The following is a 24,154-nucleotide window of genomic DNA, read 5'->3' as shown; positions in this document are numbered from 1 at the left end:
TATAAGAATTTAAGAAAATTTTCTTTTGATTTTCACAGTCAATTATTTCGTGCCGAATCAGTATATGATCAGATACATTTTTGTCAGCTTCAAAATGTTTCAAAAGGTTCAGCCAGTGTTTGAGATGCATTCCTTTGTCTTGCTCTAATGAGAAAATACTATGATTCTGCTATTTTCCGTGTATTACTACATATTCAATCCGGAACAATCAAAACTACCAAAAGATTGATATCTTTTCCCACTACTATTAATAAATTAATTTAATTAATGAAGCACACTTACAAGCTTTTCTTCATAATAAGAATATCGGGATCCTCTTCCGCTTCTTGCGAATGAATACTTGCCTCATAATTTTAGGGCATATCAGCCATTAATAACAAATCAATGATGTGGGTAGTAGAAAAAGTGCGATTTTGAGCTTAGTCAGTCCAAAACTGTCAATTTTGCTGGCTCTTGACGCAAAACAGTTTGTTTAGAGAAAATTTATAAAAACAAGAATTATAGAAAGAAGGATTATTTACAAAAAGTTGAGTGAAGTTTTGAGTTTGAGTTATAAGTAAAATACCACGAACAAATCAGATTTATATTTTTTTATTTTATTTTGTTTAAGATTCTTCCTAGAAAATGAATTCGCAAATCCCAGTTTCGAATAGAGCACCCAAAAAACATACAGAATAGAAGAAATCATAACTATCCCAAAACTTTCGTGCTAAGGTTTTTTGAGCATAATAGGTCTAGACTATAGTAATGTTTCTAATGTCTAGTCAGATATTTTTTCTATATGGTGTGGTAATATTTTAATGTGAATAAAATTGATAGTACCGATTTACTATTTGTTTAGACTAGTGTTTTTAAATATTTTAGTATATATCTGTCGCCGCGCCCCTAGCACCAAGCGCCCCGGGCGGCCGCCCGTGTCGCCCGGCCCTTCCGCCGGCCCTGCTCCTTCATTTTTCTTGATAAAATAATAAATACTTACTTATTAAACTATTGTAGGTAAATTAAATAAAAGTAAAAACTAATGTCGATTTTGAAAATAGCTACTAACTGTCACTAGCAAATTGCCATGGGATTGCCATTTTATTAAAAAATCGCTTTTTATTCAAAATCTGGGCCAGATAGGTATAGGAAACCCTAATATAGTTTGAAAGAGCATTTAAATCTGTTTCGGCTTATTTAAAAAAATACATAGTGTTTCATTTGAAATAACAAAGTTTTTATGTAAAATAAATATTTAAAATAGACCAGCAATTTTTGATACCCCTGTATACATTTAAGGAAGCAATCAAATTTTTTAGTAAAGTTTATTTCTCTGGCTTGAAAGTCAGCACAAGAATTAATTCTGAAAAGTAATGTACAAGGTGTTGACACATTTTTTATTATAGCATGCATATTTAAATCTTTAAATATCTCAAAAACCAAAGCATTTGAACATATTAAACCCTCATAATAAATGCCTTATTTTACGTTCAAGAATCCAAAAATTAAATAACATACCGGGCGTTCCATAAGAAAAAATATAACATTGGCATGGATCTTAGTTCTGACACACCCTGTACATTTCAAAATAATTTTAAATTGTGCACATTGTCTTCCCACGTATACCCGTAAAATATTTTGTTTCTACATTTTTCCGTTAGTATAATCACCGAGGCGAATGAGGTGCGCCACTCTGTATAATTAGGTCCTTATCTTAGGGAGGGGGGAGAGGTAGGGTTGTTATCTTAAACATTATTTACTCCCTAAAAACTACTTGCTTCTTAAATCTATTTAGTGCAATAAGAGTAATATAATAATAATTTTAATTTTCGAAAACGATCGATTAAATACCTCATTCATTACAGCAAGTATTGACGCACATATTAGAGAACCCAGCAGAAATTCAAATAAAGTTATACTATTGATGTTCTGGTTTAGATGAATTATATATCTAAAAATTAAAATAAATTTAAATATAAATCTTGTAAAAAACTACACTCCCTTTATACTTAATTATTACACATCATGACATCATACACCTAATTAGGTATATCTCTCAGTTCTGCTTGAAAGTTTGACACATGATCATGCCCTCGAGAAGGGACAACCATCACGGTCTTTCTGCCAAAAAGCAAGGGGAAAGACACCACCTACCTGCTAGGCCTTATCCAGGCTCAGAACGAGAATGTAAGTACATCAAGCTGGCGAGTCCTCAACTCGAAGGAGGAGGGCCATGGTCAGGTCCTCACAATAGGAATTGATCTCAAATCCAAGGAGGCAATAGATAAAGAGGGATATATCCTCTATTATAGATTCGGGACAGTACCGGTATCAGGTCCAAGGAAAGAACAAGCTAAAGAGGGGGAGAAAATGGAGACAAATACTCCAGCTTCTACCTCACAGGTACCTCAGCCGGAAACAAGCTCCTCGACTGTGAAGGACACGGATGGCGAAACTCCAACCGTGAAAGGGTGTATAACCTCGGAGGAGGTTGATGACTACTCCTCGGAGGAGGAACAGATCAGGGGCTTGGAACACCCTCAAAAAGAAAATTCCACTTCTCCAACTCCCAGTGGATGACATTCTAAGAATTTACAACTTTGAGAAACACCTCATTGTAGAATTGAGTAATAAAAAGGATTGAAAGAAAGAAACACCTTACTCCGCATATAAAAGACCATACCATAACGTGGTATACTGATGCTTCCAAAAACAAAGCAGGGACAGGGATAGGAGTATTTGGGCCGAAAACTAAATACTTCGAACTAATGGACACCTACCCGAGTATCCTTCAGGCAGAAATTTACGCTATCGAAAGATGCGTACAATTTATCTTAGATCGGAACTATCGAAAACAGGAAATTGCCATCCTATCCGATAGTCAAGCAGCACTTAACGCGATCAACTCAGTAACCACCCATACAGCACATCAAATCACATTTACGATGTGTATACATTATTAGATGCAGACACAGGGTGACACAATTCCCCCGATGTAAATATGCTACGTTTACACATTGTAGTTCAACACGTATGCACAAAGGTTAAACGTCCGCCTCACAAAGTAGCCACAGTATAGCATTTACGTATACACAAAGTGAGGGATACACAGTGTGTCGTAGGATACACAGTGCTTGTGTATTACGTTTAAACTCTGTTTACACATTGCAGTTGTGACTACCGCGTGTATACGTATGTATTTTGCTTCGTATATACAGGGTGGCGCCTCTCATACGCCGCGGAAGATCCAAAGAGAACGGTAGTTTATATCGAAATGAAATTTTGGCAGCATATGTATGTCAACTGAAAGCATTTTATAAAAATATATAGAATTATACAGGGTGTCCCCAAAAAAAGTTACACCTCAAAGATGTGTTTTTTCTAATGGAACACCCTATATATTAATTGATTTTTGGATTCTAGGAAAAAAATAAAGATGAGTTTTATTAAAGAAGCATATACCTAAAATCTAAAAATTTTGACATATTTCACATTTTCTGAAAATGAAGAGTAAATTTTAAATTTCGACAAAAGCTACCTAAGTTTTAGTTGACCTCGTATAGCCTGATATTTAATTACAGTAACCATCGTATGTTAAACCAAATTGAAATTTGACCCGAAAAGTTATACCGGGTGAGACAAAATTAATATGGAACCTTAAAGTATGGAACCAAAATTAATATGGAACCAAAATTAATATTAGTTCTTTTAAAAACCAAGTTACTCCTTTATTTTAAATAGAACACCCAGTATATTTTTCCGGTGTTAAATGGGGAATTTATATATCTTCAAAATATTATTAAGGTTGCCTACCCCTCAGACAAAGATTTTCCTATATATTTTAATTTTTATAATTTTGCGTCAGTAGATCTTTATTATTTGAAGAAATCTAGGTGGCTGTGTAATATATCTTTTGTTAATTTAACAAACATTAAAGATTGTAACGTAAAATACTCAAAGGTAATAAAAAGATACACGTTTAAAACATATTTTAATTAGTACAGAATTAAAACTAGATATAAACCTATAATCATGTGACAAAAATTAGCTAGATGAAATCAAATGCTCAAAATGCTTCCTTTCCTGTTAACTGCATAAAATAATTGTCTCTTCAAAGGGATCTTTTCATTTTAAAAGGCATATGTGGAGTTCGACCTCGAAAAGCAGCTACAATACTTTCTCTCATGTTGTCAACAATAGTTGGTCTAGTTTTGAAAATACTGTCTTTAATATATCCCCATAAAAAAACGAGACTAGATAAAATCGGGAGCATTTAAGTATTCTATTAATTTGTGAATGCACACTGCATTCACCAACTAATAGAATCATATCGATTCTCTCTGATGTAGGACAAGTTTGCATTTTCGGCAAATTTCTGAGAAATGTTTTTGTTTTAACTAACACAAAATGATAAACTAGTTGTTAAAGTTGGACTAATTAGACAACTATGTTGAAGTAACATCAGGCATATCACAGACACCTAGATTTTATAAAATAATAAAGATCTAGTCACCCTGTATAACTTTTTGGATCAAGTTTTAATATGATTTAAAGTACAATAGTTAATCTAACTACATATTAAGTTATACTGGGTAAATTCCAATTTAGGTAGCTTTTATTGTAATTTAAAAATTGTTCTTTATTTCTAGAAAATGTTAAATATGTCAAAAACCTTTCTTATAAAACTTACCTTTATTTTTCTCCCAGTGTTCCATTAGAAAAAAATACAATTTTGATATGTAACTTTTTTTGGGAACACCCTGTAGAACTCTCTATATTTTTAAAAAGTGCTCTGAATTAAACTACATATGCCCACAAAATTTCATTTCAATACAAACTGTCGTTCTCTTTGGAGCCTCCGCGGCGTATGAGAGGCGCCACCCTGTACATCTTGTGCTAGATAAAACTACTTCTTATGAGCAAATTTAGGAAATAACACAAGTTTTGATGCCTAACTTTTCGTTCTTTTTAAGAATTATTTATTCAATGATCCAAAAAAAAACTCCCAATTATATCTTTTTAAAACGAAAATTAGGAAGGCAAAACTTTGTATTTTCCAAAAGAAAACACTGTAAAACAACAGAATTTGTATCAAAATGTATTAAAAATATAAGTACGTAGTATAACAACATACTAAAATGGTAAACACTGGTATATCGCCACGATTTGGTGGACCTCGTTTAAGTAGTAATTTTTTCTCCTCTTTTCCTTCCAAGCAGTTGGTTTGTTAGCATACTCATTCATCGAGCACTCTGTTGGACTTTGTTGTATTTTATTTCCAGATTAACAATCTCACCCTTAAATTTTATATGAAACTGATTATTGAGTATTAAACATATCTGTATATTGATCCATCAATAACTTACCGAATATCAGTGTAAGAAGTTCTTTGAAGTGTTTAAATCTTTCTTTCTCTGGTCCATTTAGATTTTTATTATTTCCAAATTAAAAAAAATATATTACAGAGCTAACCTCTTTATCATTATACGAGAATATTTGGAGTTTTCATTCATTGGGGTCATAATTTGGTAAATTGGGTATCGAGTACGGGAAGAGTCGCTACTATAATATTAATAATACACTTAGGAAGGTGTAACAAGGTAATTAAAAACTTGTGCTTACCTTTAAATCTCTTTTAAACTACACACAGACAGAACATTTATGTAGAGCTTCCGAATGATAAAACAATAATGGCTGCTAACTGCATACCACTGCTAGAAAGGAGAAAGGAGAGAGGACACATAAGATACACTTGGTTGGTGTGTCTACGCTGAGGCTATCCGCGCGTGCGCACACCTTCATTTCATGCTAGAATGTAGACACAACAGTACACTATTACAAAGTGTCTATATAGATATTTATATTATGCGTATACGTCACATTTTTACAAGGTGTGTACTATAGGCACAACTATGATACGAAGTATCACACATACATATGACTTATACATTGTATGTCTTATATACCGACGTCAGATTTCATCATTTTAATAATTATTTGTTACGTTACAAAAAACTCTTTAGAATCTTGAGTGCATACGGTATACAACTAGTAAACACTGTATCACACAATTCTATCAATATAAACCTGCGTGTATCTCATATGTATATGTTAGAACTAGATGAACACTTAGATTCACTTTAACATATTTTGTTTTTCATGTGTCTCCCTTGTAGAAACGTAATTTCATTTGGACGTGCTGTATGGGCATCAATTCGAAGTTAGTCAAAGAATGCCTAGAGGAGCTCAACAAATTAGGCAAAGAAAATAAAGTCCTCCTATTCTGGGTCCCTGCTCACCTCGCTGCTCACCAAGGGATAGAAGGCAATGAAAAAAAAAATGATCTAGCTAGGAAAGGAGCGAACACTCCACTAACTGGACCAGAACCGTTCTGTTTTCCAAACGGGAACCAACTGAAAGCGGAACTGAAGAATCTGGAAGACTCCATCCGTAACTTGGGTATAATGGGTATCCTCCAACGGTCTAAGACACTCGAAAAAGTTCCTCAGAACTTACGACCGAGAAAAATCCAAGGCTTTCCCTGATTTAAGTAAAAACAATCTTCGGATTGTCACGGGGTTTATAACAGGACACTGTCTCCTTAACGAACACCTCAGTAGGCTGAAGTTGAGAAACAACGGCGAATGCAGATTCTGTGGGGAAAACGGGGAAACACCAGAACACCTTATCACTGAGTGCGCCGAGACGACGACCATTCGTGCCATGAACTTTGGTACGGCTGATGTCGAGGATGGAGAGCTGGCCTCTATGGAGCCGTCTCAGATACTGGCTTTTGTTAAAGCCCTGAGACTGTATGATGAGTTATAACTCGTTATAACCCAAGAAATGGGAACACACAATAGATCTATAAGGTCGCGGTGATTAACTCCCCTCCTAAACATTCTACATTCTACATGCCCTCGAGAAAAAAAAAAGAAAATTCTGGAAACCTTTAAAATGAATTTGTATGGCATATAATTATAATGCAAAGCATATAAAACATGTTTTGTCATATGTGAAAAATGACAGGCTTTAGATAAAATCGGAGAACGCAAACTCATTAGGGATGTGATTATCTACACCTTTTATCTGAAAACTTTTTGTCTAAAATAGATTATAATGGAATTTTGACAACTTTTAAAATAGCCAAAATTTGTTTTTTTTCGAAATATCTAGTAAGCCATGAACTTTTTCAAAAATATGAAAGACACATTTTTATGACCCTACAAAACTGCAATTATTTCCCCATTTAACCGACTCTCTATCTCCAGTAGTTTCCGAGATACCCATAGAGAACATCGTAGAAAACTCACCCTGTATATGCAAGTATTGCTTTTACATTGTAGGAAATTGATTGTGTGTGAGTGCTGGAACTTTACAACTTATTCCTAAATTTTATGACTAATGCATATATCTCGTGAAAACAGAAATAAAGTAGTTATATAAAGTAGCTTACTTAATTAGCCTCTGATGCATTTTAATGTGCACTTTAAGTGCAGCATATATATCGCCATAATAAACTTCTTTAGCAGTTTGGTGAACTTTTTTTAGACGAATCTGAAATATTTTCAATTGTGTTGATCCAAATACCATAACAGTTATTGGAATCAAGTAGGATGTACAGTTTGATGCAATAATGTAGATAACAAAATAAATATTGAGTATGTATACCATAATCTGAAAAAATTGTTATTTAAGTACAGGATGATCGATCAAAATAATGTCACAGTGGCCTGAAATAATAGTTGATGATAATTTTTGGTGCAGCGATCTGTTGCGAATTATTAGCAAAATTTTCACATTTTCTCTAAATTAATATTTTTTTGTAAATTTACACTTTTTCTGCCAATTTCTATCTTAGAACTCGAACTCACTGACGCACACTGGTCGCAATCGCTACAATTTACGATGCAAAAAATGTTCGATATTAGTAAGACGAAAATTTTAACCTAGTTTATATTGAATATACCATAAAATGACAAGATAAATCTAAAAATACAAATAAAAATGTTAGCCTTCATGTTTCAACCCCTTAGGAGGGGTGAATGTTACCCTGAGAATATTAAATGAAAAGAGGTGCAAGATGCACATCATTTTGAAGGTCTCATCGAGTACTTTACAATTCTAAAATTGTACTTCCTATTATCGTCAAAAAATGGTGACATACTGTAAAAAAATGACATGACAGGCTACTAGGAACATAATCTGGAAGGCTAAAGTACTCGATCAGATTTTTAAAATGATGTGCTTCTTCCCCATTCCCAATTAAGATTTTAACGATAACATATACCCCCGGTTCCAGGGAAGTGAGACACAAGGGTTAAAAATTAATAAGTTTTTCTCTTGCAAATATAATTATTGAAAAACCTAGAGATAACAGAAAGAGAATACTAGATTAACAAAATTTGGTTTGTTCATCTGGATCAAAACTATGTTGTCATTTAACCAATCTGAATTATTTGTTTCGAATCGACTTAGAATTCTATAAGACTCTTTCCCACTTTTATTGCAGTTTCCTAGTGAAACTATTTGCTGTGCGCTTCACTACAAGATACTTTTGGTTTGGTTGTTGTCTCTTTGTCTTCGGGTATACCAAGTCGGCGAATAGCATATGAAAGGACCGCCAAATTTTTTTATTTAAGACCACTTTTCCGTCGCCAAACTTCATAAAGCTCCCTTCTTGTCAACGAGATATCTATTAGATAAATGTGTGTTACTCCGAACCGTGCACCTAGTAGCAGTTAATTATATAAGAAAATGTCTTACCAAAAAGCCTTCTAAATCTTGAAAAAAAAATTGTATCGAACACGACCGGACAAGGTATGGTTTACCTTTGCGAAACCTGAAGAAAAGAAATATAATTTTTGTTTTAATCACCAGTTTAGTTTTGTTAAAAAATAATAGACAAAAATTATTTGCTCACCAAAATTTGGTCCTAACTATTACAAATTCCCAGCAAAACAACATAAATCACAAACACGTTGATTCACGTTTGCAGACGTTACTAGATTGCAGTCAATATTAATGATTAAATATTATTTCAATTTTTCGTGTATGACTTCATACAATTACTACCTGTTATCTAATTAATAAAATACAACAAAGACAGCTATTTCGCAAAAAAATATGTCACCTGCGCCATCTTTAGACCTTCCTTTTTCGCATTTCATAGGTCACAGCCAACTACGCATCTTTAGGGTTTCCTAATATTTGCACTGTAAAGTAGCGATTTCGACCAGTGTGTGACGGTCGAATAACGTATGGTCCTAAAGTTTTGGGAAAATTTTCATCTGGTTTGGTTAAGTAATAAAATGCATTTAATGAAGTAGTCGTGGTAATGAAATGTCATCAGTCATGTCACTTCAATAAACCAAGCAAAAGATTTTGGGTTCTGCTACTTAAAATGTCTTATAAAATTGATCTTCGTCGAGGAGTTTATAATCTTATTGGGCGAATGGCAAAACGAGATATTTTCGTCATTTATCGGGATCAAAACATTAGCAAATCGACAATTTATCGCACAATCAAAGAACGTGAAGAAGGGATACCATGTGTAAATTTGCCTAAATCCGGTCGGCCGCGGGTTTTGAACCAAATAAGAAAAGGAAGACCAATTGAAGCAGCAAAACATAAAATGGGGCTCTCACAGCAAAAACTGGCCAGGAGATGTAATATTGGAAAGACTACGGTGTTTAGAACCCTATCAAGTAACAATATTGTCTTCCGAAAAAAGAGGAAAGCTCCAAAATTAAAAAGAGGCCCAACTAAAGATAATTCTGAGTTGTTGCCGACTTACATTGGCGTTGTTCGGGGTGAAGCCTTAAATGCAGAGCTTTACATCGAGAATTGTCTCCCTAAACTTCTTCAGTTTTTGAACACGCATCATGTGGATGACGAAATAATATTTTGGCCGGATCTCGCTTCATGCCATTACGCGAGAATCACAAGGAACTGGTATGAAGTTAACAACATCAACTTTGTACCGAAAGTAGACAATCCCCCCAATCGAAGAGTTCTGGGCAATATTGAGTCGGAAAGTCTACAATAACGTGTGGGAAGCACAAAACGAAGAACAATAATTGCGACTCCGTATATTCACAAAAATTAGAGAAATCGACGCCGAAGTAATTAGTACATTTTTCACACATTGTAGAGGAACAAAAAAAATCTACAGGGCAGGTCAAAAAGAAACTTTAAATATGATTTTTTTTATTTTTTTAAATCGAAACTCGAAGGTATAATAACAGGTATCATACCAACCATAAATAGAGTATGTCATATAAAAAAGTTTTGAATTTTTACTAGAATCGACCCTTGATAAAAAAGGAACTAGATTTAAGTTTCCCTTTGATCCAGTCTGTATACTATTTCTTTGGATTTTCTGCACACATCATTTTTTGCACGCGTGCAAAAACTACGCACTATATATTATAGAAAATAAAATATTTTCCGTTGAATTTGAGGGATTTTATCTGAAAAATTATTAATTTGGAAGACAACCGGCAACAATCGGCAGAAAATAATAATATTTTAGTGTAATCTACTGGTCCAACGACCAGCCATCGGCCAGGTAGTTAATGTGAGTTGTATCATTTGATTTAATGGTTTAAGAGGTAGCAGCGACCAGGCCGGTGCGACCTGATGGCCGTCAGTGAGTTCGCGCTCTTAGTGTTAATACTGTTAATGAATGTACCGTTGTTACATAATCCAGAAATTAGTGTTATAAAGAGAAAAACGGTACAAACATCTGCATACACGCTGATGATTCGAAATCCTTATTGTCATCAGTCGCTTGAAGTCTGAAACTTAAGAAGCTCGAGAAGACTGAAACATCAAAACAATAATTTTTTAAAGATGTTTCCAAAAGAAGAGTTTCCATAAAACTCAAGAACTTGGAAGATTCCATCCGCAACCTGGAATGGAAATCTTGCAATGGTCTAAGACACTCGAAGAAGTTTCTGAGGGCTTATGATCAAGAAAAATCACAGATCTTCCTGGGTCTGAGTAAGAACAATCTTCGGATTGTCACGGGGTTTTTAACAGAACACTGTCTCCTCAATGAACACCTCAGTAGATTGAAACTAAGAAGAAACGGCGAATGCAGATTCTGTGGGGAAGATGGTGAAACACCAGTACACCTCATCACTGAGTGCGCCGAGACGACAACCATTCGTGCCATGAACTTTGGTACGACTGATATTGGAGATGGAGAACTACCCTCTATAAAACCGTCCCAGATACTGGCTTTTGTCAAAGCCCTGGGACTGTATGATGAGTTATGATTCAAGAAAGGGGGACACAATGGATCTGTAAGGTCGAAGTGATTAACCCCCCTCCCACTCATTCTAAATTCTAATTCTAATTCCAAAAGAAGAGTTTCCATAAAACGCGAATTTTCCATCCAAAGATATTTTCGTCAAACGTATATTACAGATATTACACATTTTAATATGGCAAGTTGTCGCTTTTAGTTTCACATTGTCTTCGATATGCCTTTGCTAGCCGAATTAGAGAAAATAATGAATGTTTCATGCGTTGGCTGCAGAACGAGTAGAGGCTCCACCGTACAGCACTTGAGACGTAAGAAGAAATCAAATCAGCCTTGTCACGAATTTGCCTATTCGTTGTGTATCTTTCCAATACTTTCCTACTGACAGTTGGATTCCTTTTCTCAATCACCACAATTCTCATAATTACTCCATTAGATTTACAATTTAGGAAAGAATAAAACTTCTGTCTACAGTTTTTGGAGGTTTTTTTTATGTAGATACTGTGGATTTATTAGCAGTGTTAATTAAGGTAGAAATTACCAGGAAAAAAACTGTTAAGACTTGCGTGTGCATTCAAACCAATCATTGGATTGGTGTGGATGGATTGTTGCGGAATATTATTGATTGTTATTTCTAAAGCCGCTGTGACATTTTTTTTTGAAGAACATATGGTATTTTACAATAGACTAACCAAGTGTTCTTCGGGTTGAGGAAAATAAAATTGATATAAAAATGGCACTATTAAGCTTTCGTTTTTGGCTCTGTGGATCTTATTGATTTTAACATTACTACTTATTCCGACTGTAATATATGTAAAACAGCAAAAAGATGATATGAATACTATAAAATACATCTGAAAAAAAATCATACTAGTTATGGATTTATAATAATATTGATATAATATTAATAAAGCTTATTATATGAAGTACTTATATCGAGACTTATAGTGACACACTAATAAACCTAATTTTATATATGTATTATCTTAAAAATAGGGCTAAATGAATACACATATACAGACAAGGGTTATTATTACACAAGGTGGTCCGAACTGTATTCCGGAAACTTCGGCAGCATATTCAAAATCTTAACAATTAAACATAAAGCCTTGACAAAAAAAATCTGAATTGTAAAAAATGTCTATATGTGGCGGATTCATCTCTCTAAAAAAATCCTTTATGGGTATTTCGCCACTGCACTGCAAGAAAATCTACAAAATAAAATAATTATTTTTTGTAAACACTTCTGCGTTAAACCTAAACGGACACTGCTGGTCAGAAGTTATGTTTACAGTTATACAAATTTGCCTAACAAAGTAAAAAATGCCTAACGTTTCGGAAAGTTACAATACCAATACAATACCAAAAATTTACGGCAAAATTATAATGAAAGAAGCGATAGCCTCTAAAAGAAAAATAAAAGAGGCTTTTTTAATTCAATCTAATAAAAATAACTGTATTGCTCATGCATCTGCAGATGTTAGTAATGTATGTCAATCGCTTCTTTGATTTTAAAGAACATAACATAAATACACATAACATACGTAAAATTTAAAAATAATCATACAGAAGGTTTGGGCTTTTTGGTTTTACCTTATTAAGTAATTGTTATCAGGTAGTAATTGTTAATTTTGAAGTTTAACTTGATATAATGTCATTTTAACAGAACGTCAGCGGTTTTCTTGTAGACGTATCTGTTTTAAAAAAGTAAGTAGTATAAAGTAGTCTCGAATAGTTGAATTTAAATATTTTAAATAGTTTTTTTCTTTATTCCTTGTCTTTTTTTTTGCTTCCGACGACGGAAAGAGATAAACTTTCCGAAACGTTAAGCATTTTTTTCTTTGTTAGGCAAATTTGTATAACTGTAATCATAACTTTGTCAGAAGTCCGTTTAGGTTTAACGCAGAAGTGTTTACAAAAAATAATTATTTTATTTTGCAGATTTTCTTGCAGTGTAGTGGCGAAATACCCATAAAGAATGTTTTTTTGGAGAGAAAAAAAAATCTACATGACAAAAAAAGACAATACACTTTAGTTTTTGATGAAATGGCAATAAAACATGTTTGGAGTTCTCTAACAATAAAGATCTTATTGAGGGGTTTGAAGATCTTGGCGAGTTTGGACGTCGTGTAGCAGTAGCGAAAGAAGTACTGGTAGTAATAAGGGAATTATACCGGGTGTGTCTCAAAAGTGGCTCACCCCTATAACTTTTTTATTTTTTCAGATAAAAAAACGAGATTTTGTATGTCAGTATATGACATAAATTGGGGTTGATTGACGCATTCAATTGTTTTTGGTCACTTCCTGTTTCACCGGAAATGACTACAACTTTTGATTGTTAAATGGCACCCCCGGTATATTTTTACTTTATACGATAGACAATGATATTCTGAATAGAATGACGTATCATATGTCAACTTTTGACATTCTCGCTTAATAAAAAATTGTATTTTAAATTTCAATCTAGAGTGCCATGGCTATGTTAAAAACACTAATTCTTAATCAAAGAGCCTTGGAAAAATAGATATAAGCGTCTAATGATTTTAGTGTCTTGTCCTGGCCGGTTAAAACATGCGCAAATCGTATTTTTAATCATATCTCAATTTTTTCAAATGGAACGAGGGTGGCTTATTAGCATATTTGGAAAAAGCATTTTCTTACTAATAATTTGATACCACACACTTGGTATTTCGAGTCAAATTTTCGATACAAACCGCAATTTATAATTCCAAATAAACCATATGCGAAAATGTCAAAAGTTGACATATGACATATCATTCTATTCAGAGTGATATTTTCTATCGAATAAAGTAAAAAATACTGAGGGTGCCATTTAAAAATCAAAAGTAGTAGTAATTTCCGGTGAAACAGGAAGTGACCGAAAACAATTGAATACGTCAATCAATCCTAATTTATGTCATATACTAACACACCAAATCTAGTTTTTTAACTGAAAAAAATAAAAAAGTTATATGGGTAAGCCTCTTTTAAGACGCACATGGTATTCTGACTGGAAAGTTCCCTTATCGTTTTACTTCAGAAAAATGGTGGCAAACTCGGTGCCAAAGTCGAACAACTCGAGGCTATTCTTAAAAAGAACTTTCATGAATTACGCAAAATTGGCATTATTTTAGTGATTTGTGATTAAAGTACAAGAAATCAAAAGTTATTTATTTAAAAGACTGAATGTTTCAGTAGAACAATCATTTTTTTTCATAACGAAATTGAATATTTGCTGTATGATGCACCCCACATCCATTGGAATAATTTGCTGAATGGGTATTTTATGATAGATAACAAAATTATTAGTATAAAAGATATAAAAACCATTTATAACTTAGATAAAAGCCATTTGGTAAGAGTTATACCAAAACTTACAGATAGTCATTTAAACCCCACTCAATTTCAAAAAATCAATGTTAAATTAGCTGCACAACTATTTAGCCATAGTGTAGGCGCTGCTTTTAGGACAGCCGTTGATTCTGGGGAAATAAAATCTGACACTGCAAGATATACAGCTGATTTTGTAGAACTTGTTAATAATATATCTGACCCTTTAAACAGCAGAATTTTATAAGGACCAAAACAATATAATAGAGCTATCAGTAGTTCAATTGAGGCCTCATTACAGATAATGGAAAAGGCCTTTAATATATTTAATAAAATGGTTAAATTAGACAATAAAGGTCAGACTAAAAGACCACCCACTTTTGATTCTATATTAATAACTTTGAACGCTGTACAGCACATCTTTCAGAAAAAGAAGAATGAGGAATATAGTTTTTTATTAGCGTCGCGTTTGAATCAAGATGTTCCCGAAAACCAATTTTCCATATGAAGGGTGGTCCCAACGAAGGGGGTCCGTAAAAAACTTCGTATAAATGTATGTCCTAAAATGCTTAGTTTCGGAGATACAGCGTGTTAAAATTTCATATTTATTTCGATTTCGAGTCTGGGAGTTTTTTGACATGAGAAATTTGATTTTGATGTCAACATGACTCCTATTTGTAGGGAACGCACGAATTTTTACGTCATAAATGGCTCTTGGTAAAAATCTCTACGAGCAACCGTTCTCAAGATATTTAGAATGGAAATAGTCAATACATGTCATTATTGACAAAAAATAAACATGTTGAGTAGAGATAGTTATTTGACTGAAATGATTAATTTGTGAACTTTCAATTTTTTTAAATTAATCATAAATTTTTCCTCGAAAAAATGATGAAAAACAGTTTCTGTTGAACTTTTGGCACAAAAACATTTCAAATTTATGATTTGACTATTTAGTCAACATGTTTAATTTCATGTTAATCAGTGATGAGAGGTATTGATAATTTCGATTCCAAATATCTCGAGAACCATCCCAGTAAGCAAAGTTTTGTCACATTTAGGGAACAGTTACGTATCTGCGTTTTATTGCTTCATATAAGGCACAAGAAGGGCCTAGTAACGTAACAACGACGTCACCTAGAACACATTTCCCTTAAAGGAATAAAATGCTGGGATTACTTGTAGCGATTTTTACCAGGAGACCTTTTTTCGTAAAAAAACGTCGTGAATGTATATTTTTTTACTTAGTAGTTTTATACAGGTACGGACAAAAGTTATTACTCTTCAAACCAGTTAAAACATATGTAGCTGTATTTTAGGACATACATTTATACGAATTTTTTACTTATTTTTATCTGCAAAATATGCTGCCGAAGTTTCCAGAATACCCACAGTTCAGACCACCCTGGTATAGATACAGAGGAGGATATTCGCGATTTCGGATATTCGTCTGTAAGGTTATTCCAGGCTACATTTAAGGCAAATCTGGCAATGCATTTGATGAAACCTACAAAGACCTCAAATTGCGAACCAGGATGCAACGAAAAGTTTGTTCACATTACCAGAATTACAAGAATCTGAGAGTGTTGAGGAATAAGAGCTCAGGAATAATTTATGAGGAAAGTAATGTGTCATCGTCAGATTTAGATAAACCGGATGTTAGGTTAGGTTATGTTTTGTAAAAAATAAAACTGAATATTTTTCATTGTCTCCAGAGGAATCAGCAGTAGCATATTTGGCTGGATATTTGTTAAACATTTTTTTACTGAAATATAATAATTGTGATACCTGCAAGAATAAATTGTGTGGGGAGTGAGAATTTACAAATGAAAATGATATTCTCATTTTTTATAAAAAATTATAATTTAAGCGCGGCTTGTTTCCTGAAGAAGCCAAGCAGTATACAGCATAAATTTACGCACATAGTCACTGTAACTTTTTCTGATTATTTTGAAAAAAATATTAGTACTAAAAATTTAGGCAGTTTTCTGTTTAAACATACAGGTTGTTAATTTGTTTATTACTCACGGCCAGAGCTTTATGGTTGAAATATGGCAACCTCGGCCCACTCGTCGATAGACGACGCGAAGGGACGAGTCGGCAGAAAACCTTATGTGCATTTTCAATAGGCAGTATTGCCATTCTGTTCCCCTATAAGTAATTATCCAGTTAACAACCTGTATATTAAATCATGTTTCCAAACAGATTCCCGAATGGATAGAAGAAAAATCGTGCATAATTCACTTTATTGAAAACATTCTTTCTTGTTCCTCTGTTTGGAAATTAGTTCAATACTAATTTTATTTACAGAAATAAAAATATCTATCAAAAATTGCCTGTTTACGTATTTTTTTCACATGGTAATAAAATTTGTGGCCGACCAAGGTTAAAACAAGGTTAAAAACTCGGATTTAGAAAAGAAAGTTAAAAAGATACTATTAAACCTAGATCCGCCCCACCATTTTAATTGAAAGGTAAAATTCTAGGCGATTTTCATTCATGTTTTTTCACAATACCCCTCAATGTACTGCGACTATTTTATATACAGGGCGTCCCAGAAATAAGTGCAAGTATTTTAACTGGTAGTATAGTTCAACCCCAGGTGCCCGGTGGCGTAGAGGTACAAGCTCTCGTCTACCAATCTCAAGGTGTGGGTTCGATTCCCACACCCGGCATTTCATCAGCCGACTATTTTTATTAAAATAAAAATAGTTTGGGTACCTAGATCGACTCAGCCTTAAATGAGTACTTGTGATTCACAATCCTGAGGTAATAATAGGCGGTTGAAGCGTAGTGCTAGCCACATTACCTTCCTTGTATACCGAACGGCTCTAGTATAGCAAGCTGTACCTTGCTACTCCCAAGGCGTCAAACGCTATATACGGGAGCTATTATTATTATTATTAGTTCAACCCCAGAAACACGCCTATGAGGTTTTTTTGCAAAAATTTTTTTTGAAAATTCGAAATTTTTTGAAATCTTCTTTTAATTTGTTTTAGTTTTTAGTTAAAAAACATAATTTCTTGATAATATGGCAACAAAGGTATTAGATTAAATTTACAAGAAAGGAAATCCAGAAAAGATCCAGTGGTTCTCAAAATTTTAGCAAAAAATCATTTTTTTAAAATTTTCAAATTAAAATAACTCCATTATTTTAGACTTATTTGAAAAACGATAAAGAGAAAATATGTTTCTTTTATCGAGATCTACCACCCTTTAAAATACTTACACTTATTTCTGGGACAGCCTGTATAGACAAGGGCTAAAGTAAGACGGTATGTATTGATATGTTGCACTACTATTATGTTGTACTTTATTCTTGAATTAAAATGTATTGCCTTACTATCCATTTCCAAAAAAATATTTCTCTCAAATAACATTTTACAACATCTTTTTCTTTGGATTCGAGAATCTTCTTTTCCTCATTTATTATCGTCTTGAATAAGTTAAACAGCTGTTTCTTGAAATATATTAGAAAACGTACTGATATTTTGGTCGAATCTAGTATTATCTAAAAAATATTTATTGATCAGTTTATATTAAAGAAATATCGAGGTTTATTGTTCCTCAACAAATATTATTGTTATCTCTTTATCATATTAACGCATTACATATGCCGGGCCCAGACCAAGGTGATAAAAAGTAAACACGATTTTTAGACTAAAACAAGACAAACTTGTCACAAAAAATGGAGGTTTCTGAGAAGACAAACTTGAGACAAATTGTCCACACCGCAATGACAAAAGTACAACAAAGTAAAAAGTTTAGTTGTTGAATAAGTTTTATTAACCATGTCTGATTTCACTGGTGGCCTACTGTTGGCAGCACATGCCATCCACACTGCGCCGACAACTTGTCACAAAATATACGCACAAAACATAGACACTTTGATCTTTACCGACTCGAGACGGGACATTGAAAAGTCTCGGAATTTTTAAACAAAACAAAAATGAGACAAAAATGTCGCAGAAATGTACTGGATTTGTCACAACTTTGTCGTAAAACATGAATGTTTCTGTCTTGTCACTGTTTTGTCTGCTTGGTCTGGACCTGGCACACTCACCGGTACGAAAAACGGGCACCTTGAAATTTTGATGTATTTTAAAGTTTAATATAAACACACCGGAAACGTCTAGGGATATTACAATTTTATCCAGCCATCGTCAGTAATTTTATTTTCTGCATTTCTGATATAACAAAATTAAAATAAACAAATGGTTTAGAGGACGTTTTGAAAATAAAAATGCGAAATTTACCGAAATTTTCTAATTTACCTTCATTTTTATTGAACTTGAAGATAAATACACAATTTTTTTTATTCTAAACTCTGAGTTAAAAAAAAGGTAAAACCATTTTTACTTAACCTCCTTTGACCTCCTCTACTGTTCATTACAGCCCTACATCGTCTGCCATGCTGCATGCACGGCCCGAACCAGATCCCTATACGAGTTTCACGAGGCATATTCATTCTCAAAATTCTCCTTTGGACCGCGTCCCATACGTGCTCGATGGGGTTGAGGTCAGGAGATTGTGCCGGCCAGGGTAAGATGTTTAATTGATGAGCATTGATAAACTCACTTATCACTCTGGCTGTATGAGGCCGTGCATTATCATGCATGCGAATGAAATTTCTCCTAAAATCATTGGTGTATGGTAACACGACAGGCTCAACAATTAAATCACGGTATGTGATTCCTGTTAGAAACCTTTCAAGAAAAACGAGATCGGTTTTTAGGCCTAACTGGACTCCTTCCCAGACCATAATAATTGTTCCATCATAATAAGGGTGCACTTCCTGAACATAATTCAACCGAATAAGATTTCCTGGTTCTCTCCATACTCTAGCCTTCTCGAATCCGGATGAATTCCAAAGCGTGACTCATCCGTGAAGAGAACATTGGCCCCTTGTTCATTCGACCACTGAACATGATCTTGAGCCGACAAATATCGCACCTCTCAATTTCTTCTCGTTAAGGGTAGAACTTTTCAGGGGCGTCTGCTTCTTAAGTTGACCTCTCTTAATCTACTGCGAACAGTGTCAGGACTAACGGTTACATTATGTGTTTCCTGGAGAATTAAACAAAGCTCTGGTGCTGTAAGAGTGGGTCGGCGTCGAGCATATAATTGTAAAGAGTGATCTTGCTGAGGGGTAGTAATGCGATGTCGCCCTGTGTGCCTTTCAGCAACATCACCACTTTCACGGTTAGCGCGCATTTAATCGCGATATTACACTTTGCGTTGTATTTAATGCTCTGGCTACGGCGATTTGACGCATCCCAGCTTCCAGCATACCCCCCTTAGCATTTCGTCTCTGTTAAGATGTCTACGCTCCATAACGTTGTTTAATACTAAACAAAGTTATTTGAATGAATTCTGACCAGTTGTCATAAAAACATAGCCAGTACAGGTTAAATTCGAACAACTGATGCTGGGTGCTTTTTATACATTTGACAAAAAATGCACAAAAACTTCTGCAAAAATGCGAAATTTAGAAATAGCAAGTGTGACTACTTCGTTTCAATCGAAGTAGAAAGAATCGGCCTAGAAATATGTGGTTGTTTATTCAAAACATTTATTTTTAATAAACAAAATACGAGTTGCGGAAAAAGGGGCCAAAAACCCTACATATATGCTTATTCTCTGCATTAAGTTCATCAGACCGAAGGCAACAGCCATTCGACGACAGGTTTCGGAGATTTTTCTCCATCGTCAGGCCGACTTTGCTGTAACCCTCGATCTGACCAACGGAAAGCAGAGAATAGCATTTGAGTACAAAACGTACTACTACGGCGAGAGTGCTGGACGCTCTACGCTATCTAGCGGCAGCTGTGACAATCACAGATCGTACCGCCAAAATTAAAACCAGCGGCCTATTGGACAAACATGCTTGCTTCATCCACATTTCACATTCCCATTATTTATATATACCCTACCTAAGCCTTCTTAGCTCCATCTACGGTAACGTGGATGAAGCAAGCATATTTATTTTTAATTTTAATAAAATGATATCCCTAGATTTTTCCGGTGTGTTTATTTTGTTCTAGTTGGCCGATTTTGATGATTTTTAAGCAATATGTAGCTAAATCAGTCTTTATCAGACTTATTTAATCTGATATATACTGCATCATCAATAACTGACTGCCAAGTTAGACTAATATCAACCGCCAGAGCAAGCCGGATTCAGATCAGGTTTCGGCAGAAATGATCACCAATGTCGATCAAAGTCTAAAAAGACTAACTGAAAAATCGGTCGAAAACAATGAACCATTAGATTTGGTTTGGTTTGGGGGAGTTATGGAAGCAAACGAGGGAGCCCTGCGTCCAGCAGTGGCTGGTTGATGATGATATAGCTAAATTCTTTTACTACCAATTTTTTACAAGACCTTTAAAGATATCGCCGCCAGCACCAGGTACTTCGTCCACAGGCTGTAAACACATCTTATCAAACACTGTTGACATCCGAAGTCTACCACCTTGCTCAGACTCGACATCCGTAAATATACCGGGGGAGGTCAAATCTGTTGATTTGTTCTGACAAGGAGGCTATTGCTGCTTGTAAGTCTCTTGGGCTGAAAAATGTGGAAATGGTTGTGGAAGAAGGTGCGAAGAAGGATGGCGGGCTACATGTGGACCCGTTGACTCCGCCTGTAGTTCGGATGACGCAAAATTCGGATGAGGCAAGTGGGCGTTATTTGCTAGCTAGACTGAGGGACCCTTCCATATTAAAACCTATTCGGCTATTCCTCGCCTATCTCCACGATCAACCCTCAAGTATGTGTTTTGAAGGGTACACCAACACCAGCATCAAATTATATATGGTCCCAGAGGGACTTCCTAGTGACGCGGATTCCTTGCGTAGGATATATTATCGCTTCCACAACGTATATGGTATTGACTCAGCTGAAGTGGATGCGGATCTTTCTGCCTTCAGGTCCTTCTTTTCAACGGAAAAACTTCAACAGCTTCAGAGAATTAGGGAAAGTCATAACAAATATTTCTCCAATGGCTCTCCAAATAAAAGTAATTTTTTTTAGGTGAAATGACGCGAACAGAGGATCAAACAATCTCTGAAAAACTAGACGATAGCAAGCTTAGTGTTTTTTTAATTAATATTCAGTCCTTAAGACATAAAACGGATGAATTATATCTTTTATTAGAAGAGCTCAATTTTCTAGAAATTGTTGCCATAACTGAACATTGGTTAAATATTGATGAGCCTGTATTTGTCAAAAATTACACTACAGTAACTAGATTCAATAGAAGTAACTCATCTCATGGAGGTACTATGATAATGTCTACTAACAACAACTTTACGGCAGTAACTAAGTTCGATACTCTAATATCCGAAAAAATTTTTGAATTTTCCGTCGGTTATCATAGTGCTTTTGACTTTTATAATATTTGTATTTACAGAACACCTGACGCTGACGTGCATATTTTCAGTCAAAAATTGCTAAGCTTGCTTGAATCCCTACCTATAAAAAGTAAATTAATTTTGTGTGGCGACCTAAATATTGACTTTTTCCAGTGTGTGTGCAGCTAGGGAGTCTCTCCAGTTCATTTTTCATTCTTTTGGTATACTCATGCATGTTGACTCACCAACTAGAATAACTAAAACTGGCTCTAGTACTATAGATTATGTCGTGTCGTCTTTTGACCCGGAATTCGTTGGCTGTAGAGTCCTTCACTCAGGTTTCTCTGATCATGAGGCAGTATTGACAACCTTTTTGCCACAATCCAAATGCAAAAATACCTCGCGCAAATTGGGCCGTATTTTTTCGGATAAAAATGTTCTAAATTTTCACCACCTATGTCTAACAACTGAGTGAGTTGTCCTCTCGGCTGACGTCGATTCCGAATTATATATATATATATATATATATAAACGGGATTTGGTTTAAGTATTTAATACTCATTTCCAACTACAGCCTATTGCTGCCTTCCCGTTACCCTACGCCACACATCTCGATTTAGAGCGTCATCAGCTTCTAGGTTACGAGCATCCATTGCTTCCGTAACCGTTCCGTTCCAGGATTTTCTAGGTCTACCTCTCTTTCTTCTGCCCTGGGGAGCCCATTGAAAAACTCTTTTTGGCCACCTGTTCTCCGGCATACGCAGAACATGTCCAAACCATTTTAAGCTGGATTTTTCGATTCGATCCAGTACTGTCTCCTCCGATGCATTCATGATACGAATACGAATACGATTCCGAATTATCTAGATTTATAAATACCTTGTCTAATCTGGCGTGCAAGGCGTTTCCTCTTAGGCCTATCAAAAGTAAGCAAGGTATGCCCTGGTCTACGACAGGCTTGCGTATATCTGCAAAGAATATGCGCTCATTATCTCACCTTAAAAAATTCACAGACAGCGTTTTCTTTCATAATTACGCGAAACTTTACAGAAGGGTTTATCGTAAGACTATAAAAGCTGCCAAGAAGATTTATTATAATGGGAGGCTAGCCAAATCCGGTAATGTTGCTAAAGAGACTTGGGCTATTGTAAATGACTTAAGGAATAAGACTGCTTCGTCTGGCACAGTCTTTAATTCACCTGAAGATTTAAACACTTACTTTGTTAATGTGGCTAAAAATTTAGTGAACACCATAACTCCTTCCCATGACTCACTTTCATATCTCCCTAACGCAAATGAGAATTTACACAGTTTCTTCTTCACGCCCGTAGCATTAGATAAGCTCCGTAGTACAATTAAAAGTATTAAAAATAAATTCTCATCTGGGACTGATGGGCTTACTCTCAAAATGTTCTCTGAATTTCCGGAATGCACATTAATCTATCTTACTACTTTAATTAATGAGTCATTCCAAAAAGGAGTTTTTCCAAAGTGCCTTAAGACAGCAATAATTATTCCTCTGCATAAAGGAGGAGATAAAGATCAAGCTTCGAACTATCGCCCAATTGCTCTCCTGCCTACATTATCTAAGATCATTGAAAGATTGGTTAAAAAAAGGCTTCTATCTTTTCTCCTTATATATAAAGTACTTTCTACCCATCAATTTGAATTTCTAAGTAACAGTTGCACAAATGATGCTATGTTCGACCTTTTTAATAATGTATACTCTAGCCTGAATAACCATCACTCTACAGCTACAATTTTCTGTGATTTCTCTAACGCTTTCGACTGTGTAAATCATAATATCTTAATTAACAAATTGCAATACTATGGATTCAGGGGAGTGCCGCTCGAATGGCTTAAGTCGTATCTTGGCAACAGAAGGCAGCTTGTGAGGATTGATACGTCTATGTCTTCTTGTAAGCCTATAGAATGCGGTGTCCCTCAGGGTTCAGTACTTGGCCCTATTTTATTTCTGGTGTTTATCAACGACATTGCAAGTCTAGACATTAGTGGTAAAATCTGCCTCTTTGCGGGCGACACTAGTTTCACTTGGAGCGGCCCAGATGTTACGGCACTATATAGTACTATATCCAGTGACTTAAGCACCATTAAATCTTGGTGCGATTCTAATCTCCTATGCCTCAACCTTTCAAAAACTAAAGTTTTGTCACATAAAAGTACTATACAACCTTTTGTACTTAATAACACCACTATTGACG

Source organism: Sitophilus oryzae, unplaced genomic scaffold (genome assembly GCF_002938485.1).
Source record: "Sitophilus oryzae breed Bouriz unplaced genomic scaffold, Soryzae_2.0 scaffold_2006_pilon_pilon, whole genome shotgun sequence".
Classification (NCBI taxonomy): Eukaryota; Metazoa; Arthropoda; class Insecta; order Coleoptera; family Curculionidae; genus Sitophilus; species Sitophilus oryzae.
This window is presented reverse-complemented; position numbering follows the sequence as displayed.